The sequence below is a fragment of the Mus caroli genome, chromosome 12, assembly GCF_900094665.2.
Source record: "Mus caroli chromosome 12, CAROLI_EIJ_v1.1, whole genome shotgun sequence".
NCBI lineage: Eukaryota > Metazoa > Chordata > Mammalia > Rodentia > Muridae > Mus > Mus caroli.
The window spans coordinates 65,885,415-65,896,945 of NC_034581.1; the positions used below are offsets into that span (position 1 = coordinate 65,885,415).

General features: G+C 44.5%; 1 pseudogene; it reads right to left on the bottom strand.

The window, feature by feature from the left end:
- Positions 1-9,123: 9,123 nt before the first annotated feature.
- LOC110306542 lies at positions 9,124-11,235 on the bottom strand (annotated as a pseudogene).
- Between the last annotated feature and the right edge of the window lie 296 nt (positions 11,236-11,531).

Below are 11,531 nucleotides of genomic sequence, written 5' to 3' on the forward strand. Positions count from 1 at the left end.
GGAGCACGGTCCCACAAGAGAGGAGCCAGGCTCAGGGAGCACGGTCCCACAAGAGAGGAGCCAGGCTCAGGGAGCACGGTCCCACAAGAGAGGAGAGCCAAGCTCAGGTTTTATGAGCTCACTTTTGTGATAACTCACCTGCTCCCAAAGCAAGATCATTAACCCACTGAGGGATCAGAGTCACCATTTAAAGAACTCATCCCCAGACTCTGTTGCCTCAGAAATTAAGAGTCTAACACTTTGGAAGATAACATCCACACCACAGCAGATAAACAAATGCCTTTTGAAATTTACCCAACCTGGATTGTTTTCTCAATCTTCGCATACTCTGTGTGAGCAACTTGTGGGAGAAAAATCATAATTATTGTTCATATGTCAATCATTCAAGTAAGGCTTTTTTTCTATAATTTCATCAGCCTGACATACTCTTTCATTTTTCTAGAATCTTCCCCAAGTTTTATCATGTATTTATGTGATTACATTATTGCATAGGCATAGCCTTGATTTAGGTAGGCTCAATAAATAAGCAATATAATAGATGTCATAAACTTCAAGGCAATAAAAGCCTGTGGATCTAAAAGTGAAATTCTCACCTCACCCAAATCAGTTTTAGTTGTTTCCATTTTTTTCCAGAAAAATATTGATATTATCCAAAAATGTTATCTGCATTTTATTGTATTTGTTTACTGTATCTAACTGAGAACTTTCCATGTTGGTCTTGACCAAATGTAACAGTCTGTCTTGCTCTCTTCATGTTTTTATAAATCCCTCTTTGTGTTGCTAAATATTCTCATAATTACATTGGAAGAATGGGTTGGGTTGAATTCATCTCTAGGTGGTTTGTGGTACATAAAACATTGTATTCACAAAAGGCATTGTCTCTAGTAAACAGTGATTATTGGTCCCTTTATTGATTTTTGTGATGCTTTGAATGAGAAGTACCCTCTTAGGCTCAAATATTTGCATGTTTGGTCCTCAGTGGGTGGAACTGTTTGGGAAGGATTAGGAGGTGTGGCCTTGTTGGAGAGGTGTGGCTTTGTTGGAGGAGGTGTGGCCTTGTTGGAGGAGGTGTGTCACTGGGGTAGGCTTTAAGGTTTCAAAAACCCAGTCCATTCCCAGTTAGCTAGCTCTCTGTGTTTATCTATGTCTGTCTTTCTCTGTTTCTTTCTCCTCTCTCTGTCTCTCTGTGTCTCTGTCTGTCTCTGTCTGTCTCTGTCTGTCTGTCTGTCTGTCTCTCTCTCTCTTTTGCTCATGGATCAGACGTAAGATCTCAGCTACTATTCCAGCACCATCCCTGCCTACCTGCTGCCATGTGCCCTACCATAATGGTCATGGCCCCCACCTCTGGAACTATGACCCCAAATTAAATACTTTCTCTTATGAGTTACCTTGGTCATGGTGTTTTGTCAGGGCAATAGAAAAGTCCCAAGTCATGGAGTAGTCTGATGAAAAGGAAGCCAGTCCTACCCATCCAACAGACCAGACAACCTAAGCAAGCCCCCCAGTTCCTCCTCAGTGTCATATGGGGCCAGAATTTCCTCTAAGTCTGAGAAAGCTATGGAAGGGCTTTCTAATAACTCCCAGGAATCGTTTCAACTGGGAACTGCATACATCTGGCCAGGGCACAGGAAATAGTACTGCTCTTGGTGGAACACACACCTGGTGTGGCTAGTCACTCGTGTGTCTATTCACCCACAAGGCGTCTACATTATTCTAGTTGTGTACCTGCATGGACCCACCACCATTAGAGCAGTAAGTAGCATGTGTGCAATGCTTCCTATGTGTAACATTTGTGCCATGGATTTTATGTCTTCTTATTTAGTGTTTATAACCCTCCACAGTAAATGCTATGTGCCTAATTTTACTGATGAGAAGCCCATAAAACCAAGAGACAAAGAAACCTACTCAACAGCACCCACAAAACAAGCGCCAAAGCCTCTCTGACCCTTAGCCTGTGAAAACTATTCCCCACCTACCCCTCAGGGAATAGGTACCCAAAAGATTTTTTTTTCCTGTTAAGCCAGGTAACTGATCAAATAACATCCCACCTTTCCTGCCGCATTGTGAGAACACTACGATTCTCATTATTTTCAAATGAGTTCCAAAAGCCACACTGCTTCATTCAATGAACCCGACAAACATTAACTGGGCACTGCCTTCTGGACAGCATGTAGGAGGTGAGGCTTCACGGGCACAAGAGGCCAAAGCTGGCTGCAGCGAATGCATCGAGGTTTCGAGATTGGGAGCGAAGCAGTTGGAGTGATTGAGTCGCTCTCTCCACCTGGTATCAATTACTGACTTTCAGCAGAATATTCCAGATGGGCTGGTTTCTAGGGGGAATTCCAGGGTTTAAGTTCTAAGGGGGGGGGGGCAGGGAGGGAGGAGAAGAATCTGGCAAAAGAGTTTGAAAGGGCTGTTTGTTAGACCCCACCGATCAGGTACAAACTGTGCGGGGTGCTTTCTGTTAATTGTCTGTTTGTTTCCAAGCACAGAGATGAGAGCTGGAGGACAGTAACCTTTGCCACATGACCTGTTTACAGGATCAAAGCTCCAGGGAGGCAGAGACGGTACCCTAGCACAGGCCACAGTGTCTGCAGAGCTGATGGATTGGCTTGTATATTAAGGAGCTTGAACTGTATACCACTGTGAAATTCCAGCTCCCTCGAACTTAGTCACAGCGGCTTCTGGGCGGCTGGAGCTGGATCGCGTCGTCCCTCTGTCCCTCGTGTGCGCTGCAGTCGAATCCTGTTTCTAAGGGAGAACGTGACACATTCTTGGTCCCACTAAGTTGTGGGTAATATGGAAATGATTAACATTTCCTGGTGATAAACTTTCTGAAGGGTTCTCTGTTACTTCCTCTCGCCAAGGACTTCCAAAAAAACAGAATCTACAGTACAATAATCTTACTAGAAAATAAAGTTCCTTGAAATAGTTATATAAGTAGAGTCAATAAGAAGAAATCATCGGAACTGTGACCCTCGTCATGTCCAAGGAGGGAGACAGGTAAGCCACACGACTTGCACTTCAGCCGTGCTGTTTGAAACTGGGGTTGGTGGCACACGTCTGCAGTCCTAACACAACCCAAGCCAAAGCAGGAGAATTACAAGTTTGAGGCTAGCCTGAGCTAACTAGTAAGCACTCCTACATATGTAATACGGTAAGCCAGGCACGATGATGGCGCACACCTTTAATTCCAGCACTTGGGAGGCAGAGGCAGGTGGATATCTGTGAATTCAAGTCCAGCCTGGCCACATATTTGAATTTCAGATAAGTCAGGGCTACAGATGAGACCCCTTTTGGAAAAAAGAAAAAAAAGAAGAAGGTAATTTAAAAAAAAACAAGTATATTGTGTGATTTTTTTTAAACTAATGAGTATATATTGTGATACTTCAACAACTAAAATATTTTTCCTAAAAACAAAAATATCTTGAGCTGGGCGCGGTTGGCGCATGCCTTTAATCCCAGCACTTGGGAGGCAGAGGCAGGCGGATTTCTGAGTTCGAGGCCAGCCTGGTCTATCTACAAAGTGAGTTCCAGGACAGCCAGGGCTATACAGAGAAACCCTGTCTCGAAAAAAACAAACAAACAAACAAACAAACAAACAAAACCCACCTATATATATATATATATATACATACATACATATATATACATACATATACATACACATATATATTATGTGGCACATAAATGTTCTTGACTTCAGTTATCTCAAAATTTCTCATTACTATATCCCATCAATCCTTTAAAAGAACAACCCATACAGTGCCATGTCTTGAAAAGAAAAGTTTAGGGGCTGGAGAGATGGCTCAGTGGTTTAGAGCACTGACTGTTCTTCCAGAGGTCCTGAGTTCAATTCCCAGCAACCACATGGTGGCTCACAACCATCTGTAATCTGATGCACTCTTCTCGTGTGTCTGAAGACAGCTACAGTGTACTCATAAATAAAAATAAATAAATAATATTTTTTTAAAAAAGAAAAGAGAAAATTACAGGACAAGCTAGTCTGGGATTAGAATCTCCATTAGTGCTGAGGTTGTTTGCCCGAGGAATAAGCAGAGAACACTTTGCAAGCAGTCTGTGATTGCCAAGTGCCCCGAGGAGGAGTCCCCCAGTCCCGTCCAAAGCTGTACCTTGTGTTGCAGATGGATTTGATAATATGTTAGAATCACCCAGGTGGTGCTGGTTTTGAAGACATGAAGGGGTCCTGAAGAGCAGCTGGGGCTTGACACTATGAGAGGCCATGGAAGGCCATTGTTGAAGGTGCAGCCTCAGTTGCAGTTGACAGCCCAGAACTGAAGGGATCATGCAAAGAAGTTGAGCCTTGGCACACATCACACACCACATTCATATACATGGACACATACACACATTTCATACATGCATACTCATGCACACGTACATACATACACACACATCACACACACACCCCACATATATGCACATACACACACATATCACACATATATACAATAAATAAATAGGAGCAAACCAAAACATCTTGTATGGCCCAGCTTTGCCAGCTAAAACATAGCACAGGTATAATGCCTGAACCCAATACCCATATAAAGAAGTCTTATAATTCCCTAAGGAAAAAAATCCAACTACCCAGAAATGAAACAAAAATAAACAAAGCAAAACCAAACAACCAAAAAGCTCCAAATTGACTGGATAGCTCACAAAAGAAGGACCAGACGGTCAACAGAGACAGACAAAAACAAAAACAAACTCATTAACTTCTTTAGTCGTGTTAGAAGTGCAAATGAAAACACTAGCATGTCGCTTCACACCTAATTGCTTAGTTAAAGTGGCAAACATTGGACAGATCAGTGCTGGTGAGAAACAGCACCCTCGTATCCCATTCTATACACACGAATATAAAAGCAATACGATGACTTTGGCCATTTGTTTTGTAAGAATTAATAGTACATACCAGCCACTCCACTCCTAGGCATTTACTCCAGAGAAGGGAAGGCAGATGTCTGTCTGAAAGCTCACACATGGGTGTTCACAGCAGCTTCATGTGTAACTTGCAAAGTCTGGAAACACCACATCAACAGGCCATCGCAACACAAGGGCTAAGCAGCTGTGATGGATCACAGGAAGGTGGCCGAGCAGTGGGGAGGGATAAACTATTGACACATGCAACAACACGCCTCCATCTCAGAACAGTCCATTCTGAATGGCTGGAGCCAGACAGGAGACATAGCTACATGCATGTGAAATTCAGGAGAATGTAAACTAATTTACAGTGATAAAAAATGGGTTTGCAGGCCAGACAGTGGTGGCTCATGCCTTTAATCCCAGCACTTGGGAGGCAGAGGGAGGCAGATTTCTGAGTTCAAGGCCAGCCTGGTTTACAGAATGAGTTCCAGGACAGCCAGGGCTACACAGAGAAACCCTGTCTGGAAAAACAAAAACAAACAAACAAACAAACAAACAAACAAAAAACAAAACAAAGAAGACAAAACAAAAAAATGGATTAGCAAATGTCTAAAGATGGTGTGTGTGTGTTTGAGAGAGAAAGAGAGAGAGAGAGAGAGAGAGAGAGAGAGAGAGAGAGAGAGAGAGAGAGAGAGATCAGTTGTCTTGGAGGAATGAAATTTTACTATTCATTGTAATTAGGATTTGTGAGTGTATCCCGGTGTAATCCTCTTCCTTTGAGTACAGGTAGGGACTGTGACCCAATTCTAACCAATGTCGTAAAGGTGGCTGGCTGTCACTCCCCTTACTGTGTCACATCACTTAAAACACCATCTTTGCAGACTGCATTTTGTGACTTTGTGTGATTAATAAAGTGACTATCCTGGAAAACCCAGGATAGAAAGCAATTAAGGGCGGCCTCTAGGACCTGAAGGTGGCCAGCCAATAGCCATAGGGCTAGAGAGGTGGCTCAGTGGTTAGGAGCACTTGGTGCTTTTTCAGAGAGCCTGAATTCTGTTCCCAGCACCTACATTGGGTAGCTCATAACTGTTGGTCTTACAGCTACTTCTGGCCTCTATGGGCATACTGTGGTGCACAGGCATGCACTCGTGTATACACACACACACACACACACACACACACACACACACACACAAATAAATAAATATTGAGAAAAAAGTTGAGTGAAGTAGTTGAGGTCACTAATCTTTCATGTATAAGGAAGTGTGTTCTGTCAACAACTTGAATAAGCTTGGAGCATATTATTCCCCAATTGGCCCACTAGATGAGACTCCAAGACAGCAGATATTTTGACTGTAGTCTTGTGAGGCCAAGGGAAGCTGTGCCTGCAGTCCTGTCCCAAATTCACCATGAGATGATAAATATGTGTTATTTTAAGTCACTACATGTCTTAGTTACTTTTCTATTGCTGTGAAGAGACACCATGACCAAGGCAAGTTACAGAAGAAAAGACCTATTGAGGACTTGCTTGCAGTTTCAGAGTGTGAGTCCATGACTGTCATGGCCAGCCAGGAGCATGGCAGCAGGCAGGCAGGCATGGGGCTGGAGCTGAGAGTTGACCTGTTGAGATGACAACCCTGAGGCAGAGATAGAAAAATGCTAACTGGGAATGACCTGTGTCATCTGCTAACCACCCAAAGGGAAAGAAGGGACCTGAACAAATAGGTTCCACAGGGCTCTGGTCCAGCCGGAAGCCAAAGTGTTACAGGCCTTGGAAGAGAAACAAGGAGGTCTGGGCAGCCTGCATGGGGCAAGAAGCCGGGGTCCCAGGCTTTGTCAGCCACAGTGGTGGTGACTGTGATGGTGGCTGTGGTAGCAGTGTGAACCTGGTCAGCCAGGCTGATTCAAAGTTCAGTGATGAATTCCTCAGGAGAGAGAACTCTTCCTCAAGTGTTACAGCTCAGTAAAAACAGCCGCTCTCAGAAGATCCTCAGTGAAGTAATGTGCACTTTATCCCATGTGGACAGGAACTTTATAAACACTGAAGAGTGGGGTGGGTTTTAGGGGTGGGTACTTCCTATTGGCTCAGTTGCAGATGTTAGTGATATTCTGCTTGCATGGGGAAGGACTCCGGGTGTTTTCCTTACTGATTGTCATGGCCCCCTCAGTGGGGTGTCATGGTTTCCTGTTCCAGAGCAGGTACAGAAATGGGTAGGAAGCGGCTGGACTTCTGCCAATCTCAACTCTCTGAGACTCTCAGGATCTGAGCTTACTAGATCTTACAAGTTCTTCTGTTTGGTGGCATGGTCCATTTGCCCCACAGGCCTGGGCTTTTTAAACTTCAAAGCCCACCCCACAGTAACACACCTCCTTCAACAAGACCACACCTCCTAGTCCTTCCCAAACAGTTCCACTAACTGTGGACTAAGCACTCAAATATATGGGAGTTATTCTCATTCAAACCACTGCATTATATTTGTGATAAATTTCTAGGTAAAACACAAAGTTGATATGATAAAAATGTCAGTGCTTATCAAACTGCTTATTTTAAGACAGAACCTCACGTAGCCTAGGCTGACCTCAAACTCACAGCATTCAAGATGACCTTGAATGTCTGATCCTTCTGCCTGCACCTCCTGAATACTGGAATTAGAGATTTTTGTCACCTTGCCCAGTAGGTAGATAGATGATAGATAGATAGATAGATAGATAGATAGATAGATAGATAGATAGATAGGATTAGAACACAGAGCTTTGTGCATGCTGGGCAGGTGCTCCACCAACTGAGCTAAACACCCTATCTACTTTTCCCATCAAAAAGTTGCTTCTCCTACTCAAAAATAGGAAGTCTCAAGAGGTGTTTTGGTAGAATGTTCATGAAAGTCCCCCAGGGAAAATGCGTAGAGAGAGTGGAAAAGACTGAAACAGAAACATCTAGAGAGATACAGAAGCAGGAGTCCAGAAAAAAAAGTATAGTAGACGTAGATAGGGTGAATGGAACATATTTTTTCCCAAATTGGTGGTTTTAAAATCTTATTCGTGTGTGTGCATGTATGGAAGTCAGGGGGCAACTTTTGGGCATTGGTTCTGTTTCCACTGTGGATCCCAGGATCAAACTCAAGCCTGTGTGTAACGGCTTTTACCCCCTGATCCATCTCACAAAACTGATATTTCTTTTTATAATATACAGGGTCTTTCCACCTAGTTTAGGTGACCCAAGACTTGCAATTCCTGCCTTCAGCCTGCCAAGGACTGGGTTTCCAGGTGCCTGTCACCACCTGGGTCATCAATTTTCATTTATGAGTTGACAGTGTATTTGTTAAAACCTTGATAGAAAGACATTAACAAGAGTCTATACTAAATCTGCATTTGGGACACCGGTGGGGAAACTCTGGGCTAGGTAAAGGAAGTGCTGAGACTGGGGTGAAGCTCGGAGGTAAAGAATATGCTTAGTTTATGGTGAGGTCCTGGGTGTGATCACCAGCCCTGAAGGAGGAAGAGAAAGAGAGGGGGAGAGGGAGGGAGGGAAGGAGGGAGGGAGGGAGGGAAATGGGGGAAGAGGAGGGAAGAGGGAATGGAAAAAAGTGGACAGGATGGGTAGGGATATAATTTTGAAGCAAGTTCTGTCTTTGGGTTTTAAATTTTATGTGTATAATTTTATGGTGTACTTGCATGCAAGTACACCATACACATGCCTACTGTCTGCAGAGATGTAAAGAAGGTTTTGGACTCCCTGGAACTGGAGTTAGGGACAGCTGTGAGCTCCTTTGTGGGTGCTGAGAACACAACCCAGGTCCTCTGCAAGAGCGGCAAATGCTTTTAACCATGGAAGCATTACTCTGGTCCTGAGAGTCTCCTTGTTGGCTTCTTACTTTCTCAGCAGCCAGCTCCATGGCTCTCTCCCTGCAGGGTCACTTTCCTCGGTAGTAGAATATGACCACACTTCTCTTATGGTGTATGCATAGCTAGTAGAAGCAGGAGCCAAGCTCAGAATATGTCACCAAAGAGAAAAAGAATAGATTATCAGATATTGCCAGGAGGCTGCTGAGGCTGAATAAGCCTGCAGATTCAGCCACAATCTGGAGTAGGTTGAGACCCAAAAGCAGGGCATTTCCCTGACTTCCATACATGCCCTCATATCTTTCAGCCGAAACAAAGCCTAACAAAGTCTTTTGTTTGTCTTGTTGTTGAACAATAGTTTATTGAGATCCCTCCCTCTCAGCCTCCACAACCTTAAGGTCACTTTCTCCACTTGTAGATCTTATTTGCTAGTTCCAAGAAGATGGATGGGGGCAGGAACTCAGAGCACTGCTCTATGAGACTCTTGAGGCAGTTGTTACTGTCTTCCTCTTACTTGAAGAACACAGTCTGCAGATCAAGTGCCTCATACAGTGCTTTTACCTATGCCACTTTTCCTGGGTTCTTCTGTCCATAATTCTCCTCTAAGATCTGGCGTGTTAAAGAGTGGCTCTTGATTAGCTTCCAAACGCTGACACCATTGCATACACTAGCAAGATTGTGCTGATAGGACCCTGATATAGTTGTCTCTAGTGGGACTATACTGGGGCCTAGCAAATACATAAGTGGATGCTCACAGTCAGCTATTGGATGGATCACGGGGCACCCAATGGAGGAGCTAGAGAAATTACCCAAGGAGCTAAAGGGAACTGCAACCCTATAGGTGGAACAACAATATGAACTAACCAGTACCCCGGAGCTCTTGTCTCTAGCTGCATATGTATCAAAAGATGGCCTAGTAGGCCATCACTGGAAAGAGAGGCCCATTGAACTTGTAAACTTTATATGCCCCAGTACAGGGGAACGCCAAGGCCAAAAAGGGGGAGTGGGTGGGTAGGGGAGTGGGGGGTGGGTATGGGGGACTTTTGGGATAGCATTGGAAATGTAAATGAGGAAAATACCTAATAAAAAAATGAAAAAAAAAAGAGTGGCTCTTAGCAGACACTAAACCATCAGCCAAGCTGCATTTGTTGTCCTGGATGTCAATGCCGACCTTTCTGATCACACTGGGGTCTCCAAAGAGATCAAGGCGGTTGTCCCGGACCTGAAGAACTTGCCCATCTCCAACAGGATCTTCAGAGCATTGGCATGCTCCTGTTGCGGGATATATTAAAAGAAAATAAGCCTGCTATCTCTCAGTGGGGCCAGGCCACACTCCTGAGCTCCTGCCACCCGCCAACTGGACCACAGGGCTCCCACCGGGACATCTCCCATGAGGGCCATCTCTCCGGAAGGGTCCGAGAGTTCATCTCACTTCCATGCAATGCCCCACACACCCCACGATCAGCCATCTCAACACCTAATTACCCGGTAGAAACATGACTCTTAAAGCTTAATTATCCAATCAGATTTATATAACAATAAGATCACAATTTACAAGATGCCAATACAGTAATTTCAGAGGCAATTGATAAAAATAAAGCTTTAACCCAATTATTCTAACCTTGTGAAAACCTTAGCTATTCGTGGCTGTTTAAAACCACGCGAGATCAAGATCTTCTTCCTGTCTGTCTGCCTCCATGGTGACTTCTCAGTCTCCCCAATTCCTAGCTCTGCCTCCCTTTTCCTGCCCAATCACAGGCCTGCCACTGTCCTAATGTGATTGGACAGGGAAAATTCTGCAACCTGGTCCTTCTCCCCCATCAATGTACATGGCAGCTGCAATAGGCAGATAGAAAGAGCAGAAAGCTGTCTTGTATTTGACAATAGATTTGTACCTCTTTTCAATGTATCTGCCAAGATCCACATGGCCCTGGGATGCTGTGATAAGGTTGAGAGTCTGTCCCATCTCAGTCTGAAAGGAATTCTGCAGAAAGAGCTCCAGCAGGTTCAGGCAGTAGGGCTGCTCCCTGCAGTAGAGCTTCAGCAGGAGGTAGATGGAGGCTTCCAGAAGCAGAGCATCGTTGATGGCATCCAAGCCTATGCCTGGCTTCTGACACCAGCAGATCTGCACTATCACCCCAAGCCCCACAGTGAGGGAAGAGTCCATGATGTCACCTGACACCAGGAAGAAAGCCTGTAGCATTTCTACACACCAGCCCACAGTCAGTGCTGGCTGAAGACTTTCCGCATCCTTTTTTCTCGGCTCCACCAACTCCTGGAAGGCTTGTACCACGTCAAAACCCCGATTGTACTTGCCTCCTATGGCACTATACTCTAGGACCTCCTTGAGCCGGGTAATAGCATCCCCTGTCTCTGGGTGTCCCAGCTCATCCTCAGTCAGCACTTTGATGATCTGGGAGAAGTGCTGGATGAAATTCTGCTTTTCTTGGTTATAAACATCCAATTTCTGGTTCCCATTCATTCTGACAGAGGAGCAAAATGCTCTGTTCTTCAACGCAGATTCTCCCGTCATCCCTAACAAAGTCTTTATAGCCTGGTGAAGATGTTGCAGCCTCCACCTCCAAACTCCCTGGTCATCACAGAATTTAAGCACACCAGAAGTGTCTGTTTAGGTATTGTCATGGAGAGTAATGGGATGAAAGCAGAGTGAGATATGGAGAGTGCAGATAAGAGAAACTAGTGATACTTTGATAAGGTGGTAGAAAAATTGGGGGAGGAATCTTAAGTGCGGTGCGACTCTTGCAAACATTTTCCCAATTCAGAAAGTACAGGGTAGAGAATGGTGT